Raw genomic sequence first — 22,130 nt, 5'->3', positions numbered from 1 at the left:
TTAAACAATTATTTTTAAAACAATCAATTGAATTATTTACATAATAAATTAAACAATTCATTATTAATTAAACTCTTGAATTATTTATATAATAAATTAAACTATTGAATTATTTGTATGATATATTGAACTTTTATATTATTTTTATAAAAAATTAAACAATTCATTTTAAAATAATGAAGAATTATTTATATAAGAAATTAAACAATTCATTATAAATTAAACTATTGAAATATTTATATAATAAACTAAACTTTGCATTATTTTTATAATAAATTAAACAATTCATTTTAGAATAATTGCTTGAATTATTTATATAATAAATTAAACTATTGAATTATTTATATTATAAATTAAACAATTAATTTGAAAATAATCACTTGAATTATTTAGATAAGAAATTATACAATTCATTATAAATTAAACGATTGAATTATTTATATTGTAAATTAAACTTTGAATTATTTATATAATAAATTAATATTTGAATCATTTTTATAACAAAATTAAACAATCCATTTTTAAAAAATCACTTTTATTATTTATACAATAAATTAAACAATTCATTATAAATTAAACTATTGAATTATTTATATAATAAAATAAACATTGAATTATTTTTATCAAAAATTAAACCATTCATTTTGGAATAATTGCTTGAATTATTTATAGAATAAATTAAACAATTCATTTTAAAATAATCACTTGAATTATTTATATAATAAATTAAACTATTGAAATCGTTACATACTAAATTAAACTTTGAATTATTATTATAATAATTTAAACAATCACTTGAATTATTTCAATAAGAAATTAAACAATTCATTATAAATTAAACTATTGAATTATTTATATAATAAACTAAACTTTGCATTATTTTTATAATAAATTAAACAATTCATTTTAGAATAATTGCTTGAATTATTTATATAATAAATTAAACAATTCATTTAAAAATAATTGCTTGAATTATTTATATAATAAATTAAACTATTGAATTATTTATATAATAAATTAAACAATTGATTATAAATTAAACCATTGAATTACTTATGTAACAAATTAAACTATTGAATTATTTATATCATAAATTAAATGTTGAATTATTTTAATAATAAATTAAACAATTCATTTTAGAATAATTGCTTGAATTATTTGTATAAGAAATTAAACAATTCATTATAAATTAAACTATTGAAATATTTATATTATAAATTAAACTTTGAATTATTTATATAATAAACTAAACTTTGCATTATTTTTATAATAAATTAAACAATTCATTTTAGAATAATTGCTTGAATTATTTATATAATAAATTAAACAATTCATTTTAAAATAATTGGTTGAATTATTTATATAATAAATTAAACTATTGAATTATTTATATAATAAATTAAACAATTGATTATAAATTAAACCATTGAATTACTTATGTAACAAATTAAACTATTGAATTATTTATATCATAAATTAAATGTTGAATTATTTAATAATAAATTAAACAATTCATTTTAGAAAAGTTGCTTGAATTATTTATATAAGAAATTAAACAATTCATTATAAATTAAACTATTGAAATATTTATATTACAAATTAAACTTTGAATTATTTTTATAATAAATTAAACAATTCATTTTAGAATAATTGCTTGAATTATTTGTATAAGAAATTAAACAATTCATTATAAATTAAACTATTGAAATATTTATATTATAAATTAAACTTTGAATTATTTATATAATAAATTAATATTTGAATCATTTTTATAACAAAATTAAACAATCCATTTTTAAAAAATCAATTTAATTATTTATACAATAAATTAAACAATTCATTATAAATTAAACTATGGAATTATTTATATAATAAAATAACTTGGCATTATTTTTATAATAAATTAAACAATTCATTTTAGAATAATTGCTTGAACTATTTATATAATAAATTATACAATTCATTTAAAAATAATTGCTTGAATTATTTATATAATAAATTAAACTATTGAATTAGTTATATAAGAAATTAAACAATTCATTATAAATTAAACTATTGAATTATTTATATAATAAATTAAACAATTCATTTTAAAATAATTGGTTGAATTATTTATATAATAAATTAAACATTTCATTATAAATTAAACTATTGAATTATTTATATACTAAATTAAACTTTGAATTATTTTTATCAAAAATTAAACAATTCATTTTCAAATAATGAATTGAATTATTTATATAATAAATTAAACAATTAATTGTAAATTAAACTATTGATTTATTTATATAATAAATTAAACTATTGAATTATTTTTATCATAAATTAAACAATTCCTTTTCAAATAATCGCTTGAATTATTTATATAGTAAATTAAACAATTCATTATAAATTAAACTATTGAAATATTTATATTATAAATTAAACTTTGAATTATTTTTATAATAAATTAAACAATTCATTTAAAATAAGCACTTGAATTATTTATATAATTTAAACTATTCATTATAAATTAGACAATTGTATTATTTACCTAATAAATTAAACTATTGAATTATTTATAGAATAAATTAAACTTGGTATTATTTTTATAATAAATTAAACAATTCATTATAAATTAAACAGTTGAATTATTTATATAATAAATTAAACTATTGAATTATTTATATCATAAATTGAACTTTGAATTATTTTTGTAATAAATTAAACTTTGAACTATTTTTATAATTAATTAAACAATTGATTTATTTATATAATAAATTAAACTATTGTAATATTTATGCACTAAATTAAACTTTGAATAATTTCTATAATAAATTAAACAATACATTTTAAAATAATCACGAATTATTTCTTTAATAAATTAAACAATTCATTATCAATTAAAATATTGAATTATTTATATTGTATAATAAACTTTGAATTATTTTAAAAATAAATTAACGAATTCATTTTAAAATAATCACTTGAATTAATTATATAATAAATTCAACAATTCATTATAAATTAAACTGTTGAATTATTTATATAATAAATTAAACTTTGAATTATTTTTATAATAAATTAAACAATTCATTGCGAATTAAACTATTGAATGATTTATATTGTAAATTTAACTTTGAATTGTTTTTTTAAAAAATAAACAATTCATTTTAAAATAATCCCTTGTATTATTCATGTAATAAATTAAACAATTCATTATAAATTAAACTATTGAATTATTTATATAATAAATTAAACTGTCGAATTATTTATATAATAAATTAAACAATTCATCTTAAAATAATTGCTTGAATTATTCACATAATAAATTCAACTTCTAATTATTTATATATTAAATTAAACTTTGAATTATATTTATAACAAATTAAACAATTCATTTTAAAATAATCACTTGAATTATTCATATAATAAATTAAGCAATTCACCTTAAAATAACCACTTGAATTATTTCTATAATAAATTAAACAATTCATTTAAAAATAATCACTTGAATTATTTATATAAGAAATTAAACAATTATTTTTAAAACAATCAATTGAATTATTTACATAATAAATTAAACAATTCATTATTAATTAAACTCTTGAATTATTTATATAATAAATTAAATTTTGAATTATTTTAAAAATATATGAAACAATTCATTAGCAATTAAACTATTGAATTATTTACATAATAAATTAAATTTTGAATTATTTTAAAAATATATGAAACAATTCATTAGCAATTAAAGTATTGAATTATTTATATTGTAAATTAAACTTTGAATTATTTTAAAAATATATTAAACAATTCATTATCAATTAATCTATTGAAATATTTATATACTAAATTAAATTTTGAATTATTTTTATCAAAAATTAAACAATTCATTTTAAAATAATCACTTCAATATTTATGTAATATATTAAACAATTCATTATATATTAAACCATTGAATTATTTATATTATAAATTAAACTTTGAATTATGTTTATAACAAATTAAACAATTGATCAAAAATTAAACTATTGAATTATTTATATAATAAATTAAACATTTTATTATAAATTGAACAATTGTATTATTTACCTAATAAATTAAACTATTGAATTATTTATATAATAAATTAAACTTGGTATTATTTTTATAATAAATTAAACAATTCATTATCAATTAAACTGTTGAATTATTTATATAATAAATTAAACTATTGAATTATTTATATAATAAATTGAACTTTGAATTATTTTTATAATAAATTAAACTTGGTATTATTTTATAATAAATTAAACAATTCATTATAAATTAAACTATTGAATTATTTACATAATAAATTAAACCTTGAATTATTTCAAACAATTCATTATAAATTAAAATATTGAATTATATATATAATAAATTAATCTATTGAAATATTTATGTACCAAATTAAAATTTGAATTATTTTTATCAAAAATTAAACAATTCATTTTAAAATAATGACTTGAATTATTTATATAATAAATTAAACAATTCTTTTTCAAACAATCAATTGAATTATTTACATAATAAATTAAACAATTCATTATTAATTAAAATCTTGAATTATTTATATAATAAATTAAACTATTGAATTATTTGTATGATATATTGAACTTTTATATAATTTTTATAATAAATTAAACAATTCATTTTAAAATAATGAAGAATTATTTATATAATAAATTAAACAATTCATTATAAATTAAACTATTGAATTATTTACATAATAAATTAAATTTTGAATTATTTTAAAAATATATGAAACAAGTCATTAGCAATTAAACTATTGAATTATTTATATTGTAAATTAAACTTTGAATTATTTTAAAAATATATTAAACAATTCATTATCAATTAATCTATTGAAATATTTATATACTAAATTAAATTTTGAATTATTTTTATCAAAAATTAAACAATTCATTTTAAAATAATCGCTTCAATATTTATGTAATATATTAAACAATTCATTATATATTAAACCATTGAATTATTTATATTATACATTAAACTTTGAATTATGTTTATAACAAATTAAACAATTGATCAAAAATTAAACTATTGAATTATTTACCTAATAAATTAAACTATTGAATTATTTATATAATAAATTGAACTTTGAATTATTTTTATAATAAATTAAACTTGGTATTATTTTATAATAAATTAAACAATTCATTATAAATTAAACTATTGAATTATTTACATAATAAATTAAACCTTGAATTATTTCGAACAATTCATTATAAATTAAAATATTCAATTATATATATAATAAATTAATCTATTGAAATATTTATGTACCAAATTAAAATTTGAATTATTTTTATCAAAAATTAAACAATTCATTTTAAAATAATGACTTGAATTATTTATATAATAAATTAAACTATTGAATTATTTGTATGATATATTGAACTTTTATATTATTTTTATAATAAATTAAACAATCATTTTAAAATAATGAAGAATTATTTATATAAGAAATTAAACAATTCATTTTAGAATAATTGCTTGAATTATTTATATAATAAATTAAACAATTCATTTTAAAATAATTGCTTGAATTATTTATATAATGAATTAAACTATTGAATTATTTATATTATAAATTAAACAATTCATTTAAAAATAATCACTTGAATTATTTAGATAAGAAATTAAACAATTCATTATAAATTAAATGATTGAATTATTTATATTGTAAATTAAACTTTGAATTATTTATATAATAAATTAATACTTGAATCATTTTTATAACAAAATTAAACAATCCATATTTTAAAAATCACTAATTATTTATACAATAAATTAAACAATTTATTATCAATTAAACTATTGAATTATTTATATAATAAAATAAACATTGAATTATTTTTATCAAAAATTAAACCACTCATTTTAGAATAATTGCTTGAATTATTTATAGAATAAATTAAACAATTCATTTTAAAATAATCACTTGAATTATTTATATAATAAATTAAACTATTGAAATCGTTACATACTAAATTAAACTTTGAATTATTATTATAATAAGTTAAACAATCACTTGAATTATTTCAATAAGAAATTAAACAATTCATTATAAATTATACTATTGAATTATTTATATAATAAACTAAACTTTGCATTATTTTTATAATAAATTAATCAATTCATTTTAAAATAATTGCTTGAATTATTTATATAATAAATTAAACTATTGAATTATTTATATAATAAATTAAACAATTGATTATAAATTAAACCATTGAATTACTTATGTAACAAATTAAAATATTGAATTATTTATATCATAAATTAAAAGTTGAATTATTTTAATAATAAATTAAACGTTGAATTATTTTTATAATAAATTAAACAATTCAATTTAAAATAATCATTTGAATTATTTATATAAGAAATTAAACAATTCATTATAAATTAAACTATTGAAATATTTATATTATAAATTAAACTTTGAATTATTTATATAATAAATTAAACAATTGATTATAAATTAAACCATTGAATTACTTATGTAACAAATTAAACTATTGAATTATTTATATCATAAATTAAATGTTGAATTATTTTAATAATAAATTAAACGTTGAATTATTTTTATAATAAATTAAACAATTCAATTTAAAATAATCATTTCAATTATTTATATAAGAAATTAAACAATTCATTATAAATTAAACTATTGAAATATTTATATTATAAATTAAACTTTGAATTATTTATATAATAAATTAAACAATTCATTTTAGAATAATTGCTTGAATTATTTATATAATAAATTAAACAATTCATTTTAAAATAATTGCTTGAATTATTTATATAATAAATTAAACTATTGAATTATTTATATTATAAATTAAACAATTCATTTAAAAATAATCACTTGAATCATTTAGATAAGAAATTAAACAATTCATTATAAATTAAACGATTGAATTATTTATATTGTAAATTAAACTTTGTATTATTTATATAATAAATTAATATTTGAATCATTTTTATAACTAAATTAAACAATCCATTTTTTAAAAATCAATTTAATTATTTATACAATAAATTAAACAATTCATTATAAATTAAACTATTGAATTATTTATATAATAAAATAAACATTGAATTATTTTTATCAAAAATTAAACCATTCATTTTAGAATAATTGCTTGAATTATTTATATAATAAATTAAACAATTCATTTTAAAATAATCACTTGAATTATTTATATAATAAATTAAACTATTGAAATCGTTACATACTAAATTAAACTTTGAATTATTATTATAATAAGTTAAACAATCACTTGAATTATTTATATAATAAATTAAACAATTCATTTAAAAATAATTGCTTGAATTATTTATATAATAAATTAAACTATTGAATTAGTTATATAAGAAATTAAACAATTCATTACAAATTAAACTATTGAATTATTTATATAATAAATTAAACAATTCATTTTAAAATAATTGGTTGAATTATTTATATAATAAATTAAACAATTCATTATAAATTAAACTATTGAATTATTTATATACTAAATTAAACCTTGAATTATTTTTATAATAAATTAAGCAATTCATTTTAAAATAATCGCTAGAATATTTATATAATATATTAAACAATTCATTATATATTAAACCATTGAATTATTTATATTATAAATAAAACTTTGAATTATGTTCATAACAAATTAAACAATTCATTTAAAATAAGCACTTGAATTATTTATATAATTTAAACTATTCATTATAAATTAGACAATTGTATTATTTACCTAATAAATTAAACTAATGAATTATTTATACAATAAATTAAACTTGGTATTATTTTGATAATAAATTAAACAATTCGTTATAAATTAAACAGTTGAATTATTTATATAATAAATTAAACTATTGAATTATTTATATCATAAATTGAACTTTGAATTATTTTTGTAATCAATTAAACTTTGAACTATTTTTATAATTAATTAAACAATTGATTTATTTATATAATAAATTAAACTATTGTAATATTTATGCACTAAATTAAACTTTGAATAATTTCTATAATAAATTAAACAATACATTTTAAAACAATCACGAATTATTTCTTTAATAAATTAAACAATTCATTATCAATTAAAATATTGAATTATTTATATTGTATAATAAACTTTGAATTATTTTTAAAATAAATTAACGAATTCATTTTAAAATAATCACTTGAATTAATTATATAATAAATTCAACAATTCATTATAAATTAAACTGTTGAATTATTTATATAATAAATTAAACTTTGAATTATTTTTATAATAAATTAAACAATTCATTGCGAATTAAACTAGTGAATGATTTATATTGTAAATTTAACTTTGAATTGTTTTTTAAAAAAATAAACAATTCATTTTAAAATAATCCCTTGTATTATTCATGTAATAAATTAAACAATTCATCTTAAAATAATTGCTTGAATTATTCACATAATAAATTAAACTGTTGAATTATTTATATAATAAATTAAACAATTCATCTTAAAATAATTGCTTGAATTATTCACATAATAAATTAAACTATTCAATTATTTACATAATAAATTCAACTTCTAATTCTTTATATATTAAATTAAACTTTGAATTATATTTATAACAAATTAAACAATTCATTTTAAAATAATCACTTGAATTATTCATATAATAAATTAAGCAATTCACTTAAAAATAATCACTTGAATTATTTATATAAGAAATTAAACAATTCTTTTTAAAACAATCAATTGAATTATTTACATAATAAATTAAACAATTCATTATTAATTAAACTCTTGAATTATTTATATAATAAATTAAACTATTGAATTATTTGTATGATATATTGAACTTTTATATTATTTTTATAATAAATTAAACAATTCATTTTAAAATAACGAAGAATTATTTATATAATAAATTAAACAATTCATTAGCAATTAAACTATTGAATTATTTATATTGTAAATTAAACTTTGAATTATTTTAAAAATATATTAAACAATTCATTATAAATTAAACTATTGAATTATTTATATAATAAAATAAACATTGAATTATTTTTATCAAAAAATAAATTATTCATTTTAAATTAATCACTTGAATTATCTATATAATAAATTAAGCAATTCATTATAAATTAAACTATTGAATTGTTTATATAATAAATGAAACTTTGAATTATTTTTATAATAAATTAAACAATCCATTTTAAACTAATCACTTGAATTATTTATATAATAAATTAAACAATTGATTATAAATTAAACCATTGAATTACTTATGTAACAAATTAAACTAATGAATTATTTATATCATAAATTAAATGTTGAATTTATTATAAATTAAACTATTGAAATATTGATATAATAAACTAAACTTTGCATTATTTTTATAATAAATTAAACAATTCATTTTAGAATAATTGCTTGAATTATTTATATAATAACTTAAACAATTCATTATAAATTAAACGATTGAATTATTTATATTGTAATTAAACTTTGAATTATTTATATAATAAATTAATATTTGAATCATTTTTATAACAAGATTAAACAATCCATTTTTAAAAAATCACTTTAATTATTTATACAATAAATTAAACAATTCATTATAAATTAAACTATTGAATTATTTATATAATAAAATAAACATTGAATTATTTTTATCAAAAATTAAACCATTCATTTTAGAATAATTGCTTGAATTATTTATAGAATAAATTAAACAATTCATTTTAAAATAATCACTTGAATTATTTATATAATAAATTAAACTATTGAAATCGTTACATACTAAATTAAACTTTGAATTATTATTATAATAAGTTAAACAATCACTTGAATTATTTCAATAAGAAATTAAACAATTCATTATAAATTAAACTATTGAATTATTTATATAATAAACTAAACTTTGCATTATTTTTATAATAAATTAAACAATTCATTTTAGAATAATTGGTTGAATTATTTATATAATAAATTAAACAATTCATTATAAATTAAACTGTTGAATTATTTATATACTAAATTAAACTTTGAATTATTTTTATCAAAAATTAAACAATTCCTTTTCAAATAATGAATTGAATTATTTATATAATAAATTAAACAATTAATTATAAATTAAACTATTGAATTATTTATATAATAAATTAAACCTTGAATTATTTTTGTAATAAATTAAGCAATTCATTTTAAAATAATCGCTAGAATATTTATATAATATATTAAACAATTCATTATATATTAAACCATTGAGTTATTTATATTATAAATAAAACTTTGAATTATGTTAATAACAAATTAAACAATTGATCAAAAATTAAACTATTGATTTATTTATATAATAACTTAAACTATTGAATTATTTTTATCATAAATTAAACAATTCCTTTTCAAATAATCGCTTGAATTATTTATATAGTAAATTAAACAATTCATTATAAATTAAACTATTGAAATATTTATATTATAAATTAAACTTTGAATTATTTTATAATAAATTAACGAATTCATTTTAAAATAATCACTTGAATTAATTAGATAATAAATTCAACAATTCATTATAAATTAAACTGTTGATTTATTTATATAATAAATTAAACTTTGAATTATTTTTATAATAAATTAAACATTTCATTGTGAATTAAACTATTGAATGATTTATATTGTAAATTAAACTTTGAATTGTTTTTACAAAAAAATAAACAATTCATTTTAAAATAATCGCTTGTATTATTTATGTAATAAATTAAACAATTCATTATAAATTAAACTATTGAATTATTTATATAATAAATTAAACTGTTGAATTATTTATATAATACATTAAACAATTCATCTTAAAATAATTACTTGAATTATTTACATAATAAATTAAACTATTCAATTATTTACATAATAAATTCAACTTCTAATTATTTATATATTAAATTAAACTTTGAATTATATTTATAACAAATTAAACAATTCATTTTAAAATAATCACTTGAATTATTCGTATAATAAATTAAGCAATTCACCTTAAAATAACCACTTGAATTATTTCTATAATAAATTAAACAATTCATCATAAATTGAACTATTGAATTATTTCTATAATAAATTAAACAATTCATTTAAAAATAATCACTTGAATTATTTATATAAGAAATTAAACAATTCATTTTAAAATAGTCAATTGATTTATTAATATGATAAATTAAACTCTTGAATTATTGATATAATAAATTAAACAATTCATTATAAATTAAACTATTGAATTATTTATATTATAAATTAAACATTGAATTATTTTAAAAATATATTAAACAATTCATTATCAATTAATCTATTGAAATATTTATTTACTAAATTAAACATTGAATTATTTTCATCACAAATTAAACAATTCCTTTTCAAATAATCAATTGAATTATTTATATTATAAATTAAATTATTGAAGTATTTATATAATTTTTGTAATAAATTAAACAATTCATTTTAAAATAATCAATTGAATTATTTATATAATTAATTAAACGATTGAATTATTTTATGATATATTGAACTTTTAATTATTTTTGTAATAAATTAAACAATTCATTATAAATTAGACTATTGAATTATTTATATAAAAAATTAAAATTTGAATTATTTTTATAATAAATTAAATGATCCATTTTTTAAAAATCACTTCAATTATTGATATAATAAATTAAACAATTCATTTTAAAATAATCACTTGAATTATTTACATAATAAATTAAACAATTCATTATAAATTAGACTATTGAATTATTTATATAAAAAATTAAAATTTGAATTATTTTTATAATAAATTAAACGATCCATTTTTTAAAAATCACTTCAATTATTGATATAATAAATTAAACAATTAATTTAAAAATAATCACTTGAATTATTTACATAATAAATTAAACAATTCATTATAAATTAAACAATTGAAATATTTACATAAATTAAACTTTGAATTATTTTTAAAATGTATTAAACAATTCATTATAAATTAAACTATTGAATTATTTGTATTATAAATTAAACTTTGAAATATTTTAAAAATATATTAAATAATTCATTATCAATTAATCTATTGAAATATTTATTTAGTAAATTAAACTTTGAATTATTTTTATCACAAATTAAACAATTCCTTTTCAAATAATCAATTGAATTATTTATATAATAAATTAAACAATTAATTATAAATTAAACTATTGAAGTATTTATATAATAAATTAAACTTTGAATTATTTTTATAATAAATTAAACAATTAATTATAAATTAAACTATTGAAGTATTTATATAATAAATTAAACTTTGAATTATTTTTATAATAAATTAAACAATTCATTATCAATTAAACTATTGAATTATTTATATAAGAAATTAAACAATTCATTTTAAAATAGTCAATTGAATTATTTATATGATAAATTATACAATTAATTACAAATTAAACTGTTGAATTATTCATATAATAAATTAAACTTGGAATTATTTTAATAATAAATTAAACAATTCATTTTAAAATGATCACTTGAATTATTTACATAATAAATTAAACAATTCATTATAAATTAAACTATTGAATTATTTATATAATAAATTAAACTTTGAATTATTTTTAAAATAAATTACACAATTCATTTTAAAATAATCACTTGAATTATTTGCTTAATAAATTAAACAATTCATTATAAACTAAACTCTTGAATTATTGATATAATAAATTAAACAATTCATTATGGATTAAGCTATTGAATTATTTATGTAATAAATTAAACTTTGAATTATTTTTATAATAAATTAAACACTTCATTTCAAAATAATCACTAGAATTCTTGAAATAAAATTGAACAATTCATTAAAAATTAAACGGTTGAATTATTTATATAATAAATTAAACTATTGAATTACTTATATCATAAATTGAACTTTGAATTATTTTTAAAATATATCAAACAATTCATTATAAATTAAAATATTGAATTATATATATAATAAATTTATCTATTGAAATATTTATGTACCAAACTAAACTTTGAATTATTTTTATCAAAAATTAAACAATTCATTTTAAAATAATCACTTGAATTATTTATATAATTAATTAAACTTGGTATTATTTTTATAATAAATTAAACAATTCATTATAAATTAAACAGTTGAATTATTCATATAATAAATTAAGCAATTCACCTTAAAATAACCACTTGAATTATTTCTATAATAAATTAAACAATTCATCATAAATTGAACTATTGAATTTTTTATATAATAAATTAAACAATTCATTTAAAAATAATCACTTGAATTATTTATATAAGAAATTAAACAATTCATTTTAAAATAGTCAATTGAATTATTTATATGATAAAATATACAATTAATTACAAATTAAACTGTTGAATTATTCATATAATAAATTAAACTTGGAATTATTTTAATAATAAATTAAACAATTCATTTTAAAATGATCACTTGAATTATTTACATAATAAATTAAACAATTCATTATAAATTAAACTATTGAATTATTTATATAATAAATTAAACTTTGAATTATTTTTATAATAAATTAAACAATTCATTATAAATTAAGCTATTGATTTATTTATATAATAAATTAAACTATTGAATTATTTGTATCATAAATTGAACTTTGAATTATTTTAATAATAAATTAAACAATTCATTATGGATTAAACTATTGAATTATGTATGTCATAAATTAAACTTTGAATTATTTTTATAATAAATTAAACACTTCATTTTAAAATAATCACTTGAATTCTTGAAATAATAAATTGAACAATTCATTAAAATTTAAACGGTTGTATTATTTATATAATAAATTAAACTATTGAATTACTTATATCATAAATTGAACTTTGAATTATTTTTAAAATATATCAAACAATTCATTATAAATTAAAATATTGAATTATATATAATACATTTATCTATTGAAATATTTATGTACCAAATTAAACTTTGAATTATTTTTATCAATTAAACAATTTAATTATTTACATAAATTATACTTTGAATTATTTTTAAAATATATCAAACAATTCATTATAAATTAAACTATTGAATTATTTATACAATAAATTAAACTTTGAATTATTTTTAAAATAAATTACACAATTCATTTTAAAATAATCACTTGAATTATTTTCTTAATAATTTAAACAATTCATTATAAATTAAACTCTTGAATTATTGATATAATAAATTAAACAATTCATTATAAATTAAACTCTTGAATTATTTACACAATAAATTAAACTTTGAATTTTTTAATAATAAATTAGCAATTCATTATGGATTAAACTATTGAATTATTTATGTAATAAATTAAACTTTGAATCATTTTTATAATAAATTAAACACTTCATTTTAAAATTATCACTTGAATTCTTGAAATAATAAATTGAACAATTCATTAAAAATTAAACGGTTGAATTATTTATATATAAATTAAACTATTGAATTACTTATATCATAAATTGAACTTGTGAATTATTTTTAAAATATATCAAACAATTCATTATAAATTAAAATATTGAATTATATATATAATAAATTTATCTATTGAAATATTTATGTACCAAATTAAACTTTGAAATATTTTTATCAAAAATTTAAAAATTCATTTTAAAATAATCACTTGAATTATTTATATAATTAATTAAACTATTGAATTATTTGTATGATATATTGAACTTTTAATTATTTTTGTAATAAATTAAACAATTCATTATAAATTAAACTATTGAATTATTTACATAAAAAATTAAAATTTGAATTATTTTTACAATAAATTAAACGATCCATTTTTTAAAAATCACTTCAATTATTGATATAATAAATTAAACAATTCATTTAGAATAATCACTTGAATTATTTACATAATAAATTAAACAATTCATTATCAATTAAACAATTGAATTATTTACATAAATTAAACTTTGAATTATTTTTAAAATGTATTAAACAATTCATTATAAATTAAACTATTGAATTATTTATATTATAAATTAAACTTTGAATTATTTAAAAAATATATTAAACAATTCATTGTCAATTAATCTATTGAAATATTTATATACTAAATTAAATTTTGAATTATTTTTATCACAAATTAAACAATTCCTTTTCAAATAATGAATTGAATTATTTATATAATAAATTAAACGTTGAATTATTTTTATAATAAATTAAGCAATTCATTTTAAAATAATCGCTTCAATATTTATATAATATATTAAACAATTCATTATATATTAAACCATTGAATTATTTATATTATAAATTAAACTTTGAATTATGTTTATAACAAATTAAACAATTGATCAAAAATTAAACTATTGAATTATTTATATAATAAATTAAACTTTGAATTATTTAAAAAATATATTAAACAATTCATTGTCAATTAATCTATTGAAATATTTATATACTAAATTAAATTTTGAATTATTTTTATCACAAATTAAACAATTCCTTTTCAAATAATGAATTGAATTATTTATATAATAAATTAAACGTTGAATTATTTTTATAATAAATTAAGCAATTCATTTTAAAATAATCGCTTCAATATTTATATAATATATTAAACAATTCATTATATATTAAACCATTGAATTATTTATATTATAAATTAAACTTTGAATTATGTTTATAACAAATTAAACAATTGATCAAAAATTAAACTATTGAATTATTTATATAATAAATTAAACAATTTATTATAAATTGGACAATTGTATTATTTACCTAATAAATTAAACTATTGAATTATGTATATAATAAATTAAACTTGGTATTATTTTTATAATAAATTAAACAATTCATTATAAATTAAACTGTTGAATTATTTATATAATACATTAAACTGTTGAATTATTTCAAACAATTCATTATAAATTAAAATATTGAATTATATATATAATAAATTAATCTATTGAAATATTTATGTACCAAATTAAAATTTGAATTATTTTTATCAAAAATTAAACAATTCATTTTAAAATAATCACTTGAATTATTTATATAATAAATTAAACAATTCATTATGAATTAAACTATTGAATTATTTATATTGTAAATTAAACTTTGAATTATTTTTACAATAAATTAAACAATTCATTTTAAATAATCGCTTGTATTATTTCTGTAATAAATTAAACAATTTATTATAAATTAAACTATTGAATTATTTATATACTAAATTAAACCTTGTATTATATTTATAATAAATTAAACAATTCATTTTAATGTAATCACTTGAATTATTTCTTTAATAAATTAAACAATTCATGATAAATTAAACTATTGAATTTATTAAATCATAAATTAAACTTTGAATTATTTTTATAATAAATTAAACTTTGAACTATTTTTATAATAAATTAAACAATTCATTATAAATTAATCGATTGAATTATTTATGTTGTAAATTAAACTTTGAATTATTTTAAAAATATATTAAACAATTCATTATACATTAAACAATTGAATTATTTCTATAATAAATTAAATAATTCATTATAAATTAAACTTTTGAATTATTTATATCGTAACTTAAACTTTGAATTATTTTTGTAATAAATTAAACTTTGATCTATTTTTATAATTAATTAAACAATTGATTTATTTATATAATAAATTAAACTATTGAAATATTTATGCACTAAATTAAACTTTGAATTATTTCTATAATAAATTAAACAATACATTTATAAATAATCACGAATTGTTTCTATAATAAATTAAACAATTCATTATCAATTAAACTATTGAATTATTTATATTGTATATTAAACTTTGAATTATTCTTTAATAAATTAAACAATTCATTTTAAAATAATCACTTGAATTATTTATATGATAAATTAAGCAATTCATTATAAATTAAATTATTGAATTATTTACATAATAAATTAAACTTTTAATTATTTTTATAATGAAATCAATGAATTCATCTATTGTAATATTTATATACCAAAATAAGCTTTGAATTATTCATATCAAAAATTAAACAATTCATTTGAAAATAATCACTTGAAATATTTATACAATAAATTAAACTTTGAATTATTTATATAATAAATTAAACAATTCTTTTTAAAATAATCGCTTGAATTATTTATATAATAAATTAAACAATTAATTATAAATTAAACTATTGAATGATTTATACTGTAAACTTAACTTTGAAATATTTTTATAATAAATTGAACAATTCATTATAAATTAAACAATTGAATTATTTATATAATAAATTGAACATTGAATTATTTTTATAATAAATTAAGCAATTGATTATCAATTAAACTATTGAACTATTTACATAATAACTTAAACATTGAATTATTTTTAAAATATATCAAACTATTAATTATAAATTAAAATATTGAATTATATATATAATAAATTAATCTATTGAAATATTTATGTACCAAATTAAAATTTGAATTATTTATATCAAAAATTAAACAATTCATTTCAAAATAATCACTTGAATTATTTATATAATAAATTAGACTTTGAATTATTTTTATAATAAATTAAACAATTCATTTTAAAATAATCACTTGAATAATTTCTATAATAAATTAAGCAATTGATTATCAATTAAACTATTGAATTATTTACATCATAACTTAACTTTGAATTATTTTTATAGTAAATTAATGAATTCATTTTAAAATAATCACTTCAATTAATTGTATAATAAATTATACAATTCATAATGAATTAAACTATTGAATTATTTATTTCATAAATTAAACATTGAATTCTTTTTATAATAAAATAAACTTTGAAATATTTTTATAATAATTTAAACAATTCATTTTAAATTAATCACATGAATTATTTCTATGAAAACATTAAACAATTCATTATAAATTGAACTATTGAATTATTTATAGAATAAATTAAACTATTGAATTATTTATATAATAAATTAAACTTTGAATTATTTTGAAAATATATTAAACATTTCATTGTAAATTAATCTATTGAAATATTTATATACTAAATTAAAATTTGAATTATTTTTATCAAAAATTAACAATTCCTTTTCAAATAATCACTTGAATTATATGGAAATAAATTTAACAATTCATTTTTAAATAATCAATTGAATTATTTATATGATAAATTATACAATTAATTACAAATTAAACTGTTGAATTATTCATATAATAAATTAAACTTTGAATTATTTAAATAATAAATTAACAATTCATTATAAATTAAACTATTGAATTATTTATATAATAAATTAAACTTTGAATTATTTTAAAATAATCACTTGAATTATTTAAATAATAAATTAAACAATTCATTATAAATTAAACTCTTGAATTATTTATATAATAAATTAATCTTTGAATTATTTTGATAATAAATTAAACAATTCATCACAGCTTAAACTATTGAATTATTCATATAATAAATTAAACTTTGAATTATTTTTAAAATATATTGAACAATTCAGTATAAATTAAACTATGAATTATTTATGTAATAACTTAAACTTTGAATTATTTTTATAATAAATTAAACACTTGATTTTAAAATAATCACTTGAAGTCTTGAAATAATAAATTGAACAATTCATTAAAAATTAAACTGTTGAATTATTTACATAATAAATTAAACTGTGAATTACTTCGTAATAAGTCAAACAATCCATTTTAAAAAAATCTTTTGAATTATTTCTATAATAAATTAAACAATTCATTATAAAGTAATCATTTGAATTATTTATATAATAAATAAAAGCTTGAATTATTTTTATAATAAATTAAGCAATTCATTTTAAAATAATCGGTTGAATATTTATATAATATATTAAACAATTCATTATATAGTAAACCATTGAATTATTTATATTATAAATTAAACTTTGAATTATTTTTATATCAAATTAAACAATTGATCAAAAATTAAACTATTGAATTTTTTTCATCATAAATTAAACAATTCATTTTCAAATAATCGCTTGAATAATTTCTATAATAAATTAAGCAATTGATTATCAATTAAACTATTGAATTATTTACATAATAAATTAAACTTTGCATTATTTTTAAAATATATCAAGCTATTAATTAAAAATTAAAATATTGAATTATATATATAATGAATTAATCTATTGAAATATGTATATACCAAATTAAACTTTGAATTATTTTTATCAAAAATTAAACAATTCATTTTAAATAATCACTTGAATTATTTATATAATAAATTTTAAAAATCACCACAAATTAAACTTTGTATTATTTTTATAATAAATCAAACAATCCATTTTTAAAAAACCATTTGAATTATTTTTCATTAATAAAACAATTCATATAAATTAAACTATTGAATTATTTATATAATAAATTAAACTATTGAATTATTGATATCATAAATTAAAAGTTGAATCATTTTTTGAAATAAATTAAACAATTCTTTTAAAAATAATCACTTGAATTATTTCTGCAATAAATTAAACAATTCATTATAAATTAAACTATTTAATTATTTTTATAATAAATTAAACATTGAATTATTTTTATAATAAATTAAACAATTCATTTTAAAATAATGACTTGAATTATTGATATTATAAATTAAACAATTTATTTTAAAGTAATCACGTGAATTATTTATGCAATAAATTAAACTATTGAATTATTTATATAATAAATTAAATTATTGCTTTATTTATATAATAAATTAAACATTGAAATAAGTATATAATAAATTAAACTTTGAAATATTTTTGTAATAAATTAAACAATTCATTTTAAAATAATCACTTGAATAATTTCTATAATAAATTAAGCAATTGATTATCAATTGAACTATTGAACTAATTACATCATAACTTAAACTTTGAATTATTTTAAAAATATATCAAACTATTAATTATAAATTAAAATATTGAATTATTTGTTTAATAAATTAATCTATTGTAATATTTATATACCAAAATAAGCTTTGAATTATTTATATCAAAAATTAAACAATTCATTTTAAATTAATCACATGAATTATTTATACAAGAAATTAAACTTTGAATTATTTTTGTAATATATTAAACAATTCATTTTAAAATAATCACTTGAATTATTCATATAATAAATTAAACAATTCTTTTTAAAATAATCGCTTGAATTATTTATACAATAAATTAAACATTTCATTATAAATTAAACAATTGAATTCTTTGTATAACAAATTAAACTTTGAATTATTTTTATAATAAATCAAACAATCCATTTTTAAAAATCATTTGAAATATTTATATAATAAATTAAAATATTGAATTATTGATATCATAAATTAAACTTTGAATTATTTTTTCAATAAATTAAACAATTCATTTTAAAATAATCACTTGAATTATTTCTATAATAATTTAAACAATTCATTATAAATTAAACTATTGAATTATTTATATTGTAAATTAAACTTTGAATTATATTTATAACAAATTAAACAATTCATTTTAAAATAATCACTTGAATTATTGAAATAAATTAAACAATTCATTATAAATTAAACTATTCAATTATTTATACAACAAATTAAACTTTGAATTATTTTTAAAATATATCAAACCATTCATTATAAATTAAAGTATTGAATTATTTATATAATAAATTAAACTATTGCATTATTTATATCATAAATTTAAATTTGAATTATTTTTATAATAATTTAAACAATTAATTTAAAAATAATCACGAATTATTTCAATAATAAATTAAACAATTCATTATAAATTAAACTATTGAATTATTTATATAATAAATTGAACTATTGAATTATTTATGTAATAAATTAAACTATTGAATTATTTATATAATAAATTAAACTTTGAACTATTTTTATAATAAATTAAACAATTCATTATCAATTAAACTATTGAATTATTTATACTGTAAATTAAACTTTGAATTATTTTTATTATAAATTAAACAATTCATTATAAATTAAGATATTGATTTATTTGTATAATAAATAAAATTTCGAATTATTTTTTAAATATATTAAACAATGCATTATAAAGTAATCATTTGAATTATTTATATAATAAATAAAAGCTTGAATTATTTTTATAATAAATTAAGCAATTCATTTTAAAATAATCGCTTGAATATTTATATAATATATTAAACAATTCATTATATAGTAAACCATTGAATTATTTATATTATAAATTAAACTTTGAATTATGTTTATATCAAATTAAACAATTGATCAAAAATTAAACTATTGAATTATTTATATAATAAATTAAACTATTGAATTATTTTCATCATAAATTAAACAATTCATTTTCAAATAATCGCTTGAATAATTTCTATAATAAATTAAGGAATTGATTATCAATTAAACTATTGAATTATTTACATAATAAATTAAATGTTGCATTATTTTTAAAATATATCAAACTATTAATTATAAATTAAAATATTGAATTATATATATAATGAATTAATCTATTGAAATATGTATGTACCAAATTAAACAATTCATTTTAAATAATCACTTGAATTATTTATATAATAAATTTAAAAAATCACCACAAATTAAACTTTGTATTATTTTTATAATAAATCAAACAATCCATTTTTTAAAAACCATTTGAATTATTTTTCATTAATAAAACAATTCATATGAATTAAACTATTGAATAAATTATATAATAAATTAAACTATTGAATTATTGATATCATAAATTAAAAGTTGAATCATTTTTTGAAATAAATTAAACAATTCTTTTTAAAATAATCACTTGAATTATTTCTGTAATAAATTAAACTGTTCATTATAAATTAAACTATTTAATTATTTATATAATAAATTAAACTTTGAATTATTTTTATAATAAATTAAACAATTCATTGTGAATTAAACTATTAAATTCTTTATATTGTAAATTAAACTGTTGAATTTTTTATATAATAAATTAAACATTGAATTATTTTTATAATAAATTAAACAATTATTTTAAAATAATGACTTGAATTATTGATATTATAAATTAAACAATTCATTTTAAAGTAATCA

The sequence above is a fragment of the Heptranchias perlo genome, chromosome 6 (assembly GCF_035084215.1).
Source record: "Heptranchias perlo isolate sHepPer1 chromosome 6, sHepPer1.hap1, whole genome shotgun sequence".
Taxonomy (NCBI): domain Eukaryota; kingdom Metazoa; phylum Chordata; class Chondrichthyes; order Hexanchiformes; family Hexanchidae; genus Heptranchias; species Heptranchias perlo.
This window is presented reverse-complemented; position numbering follows the sequence as displayed.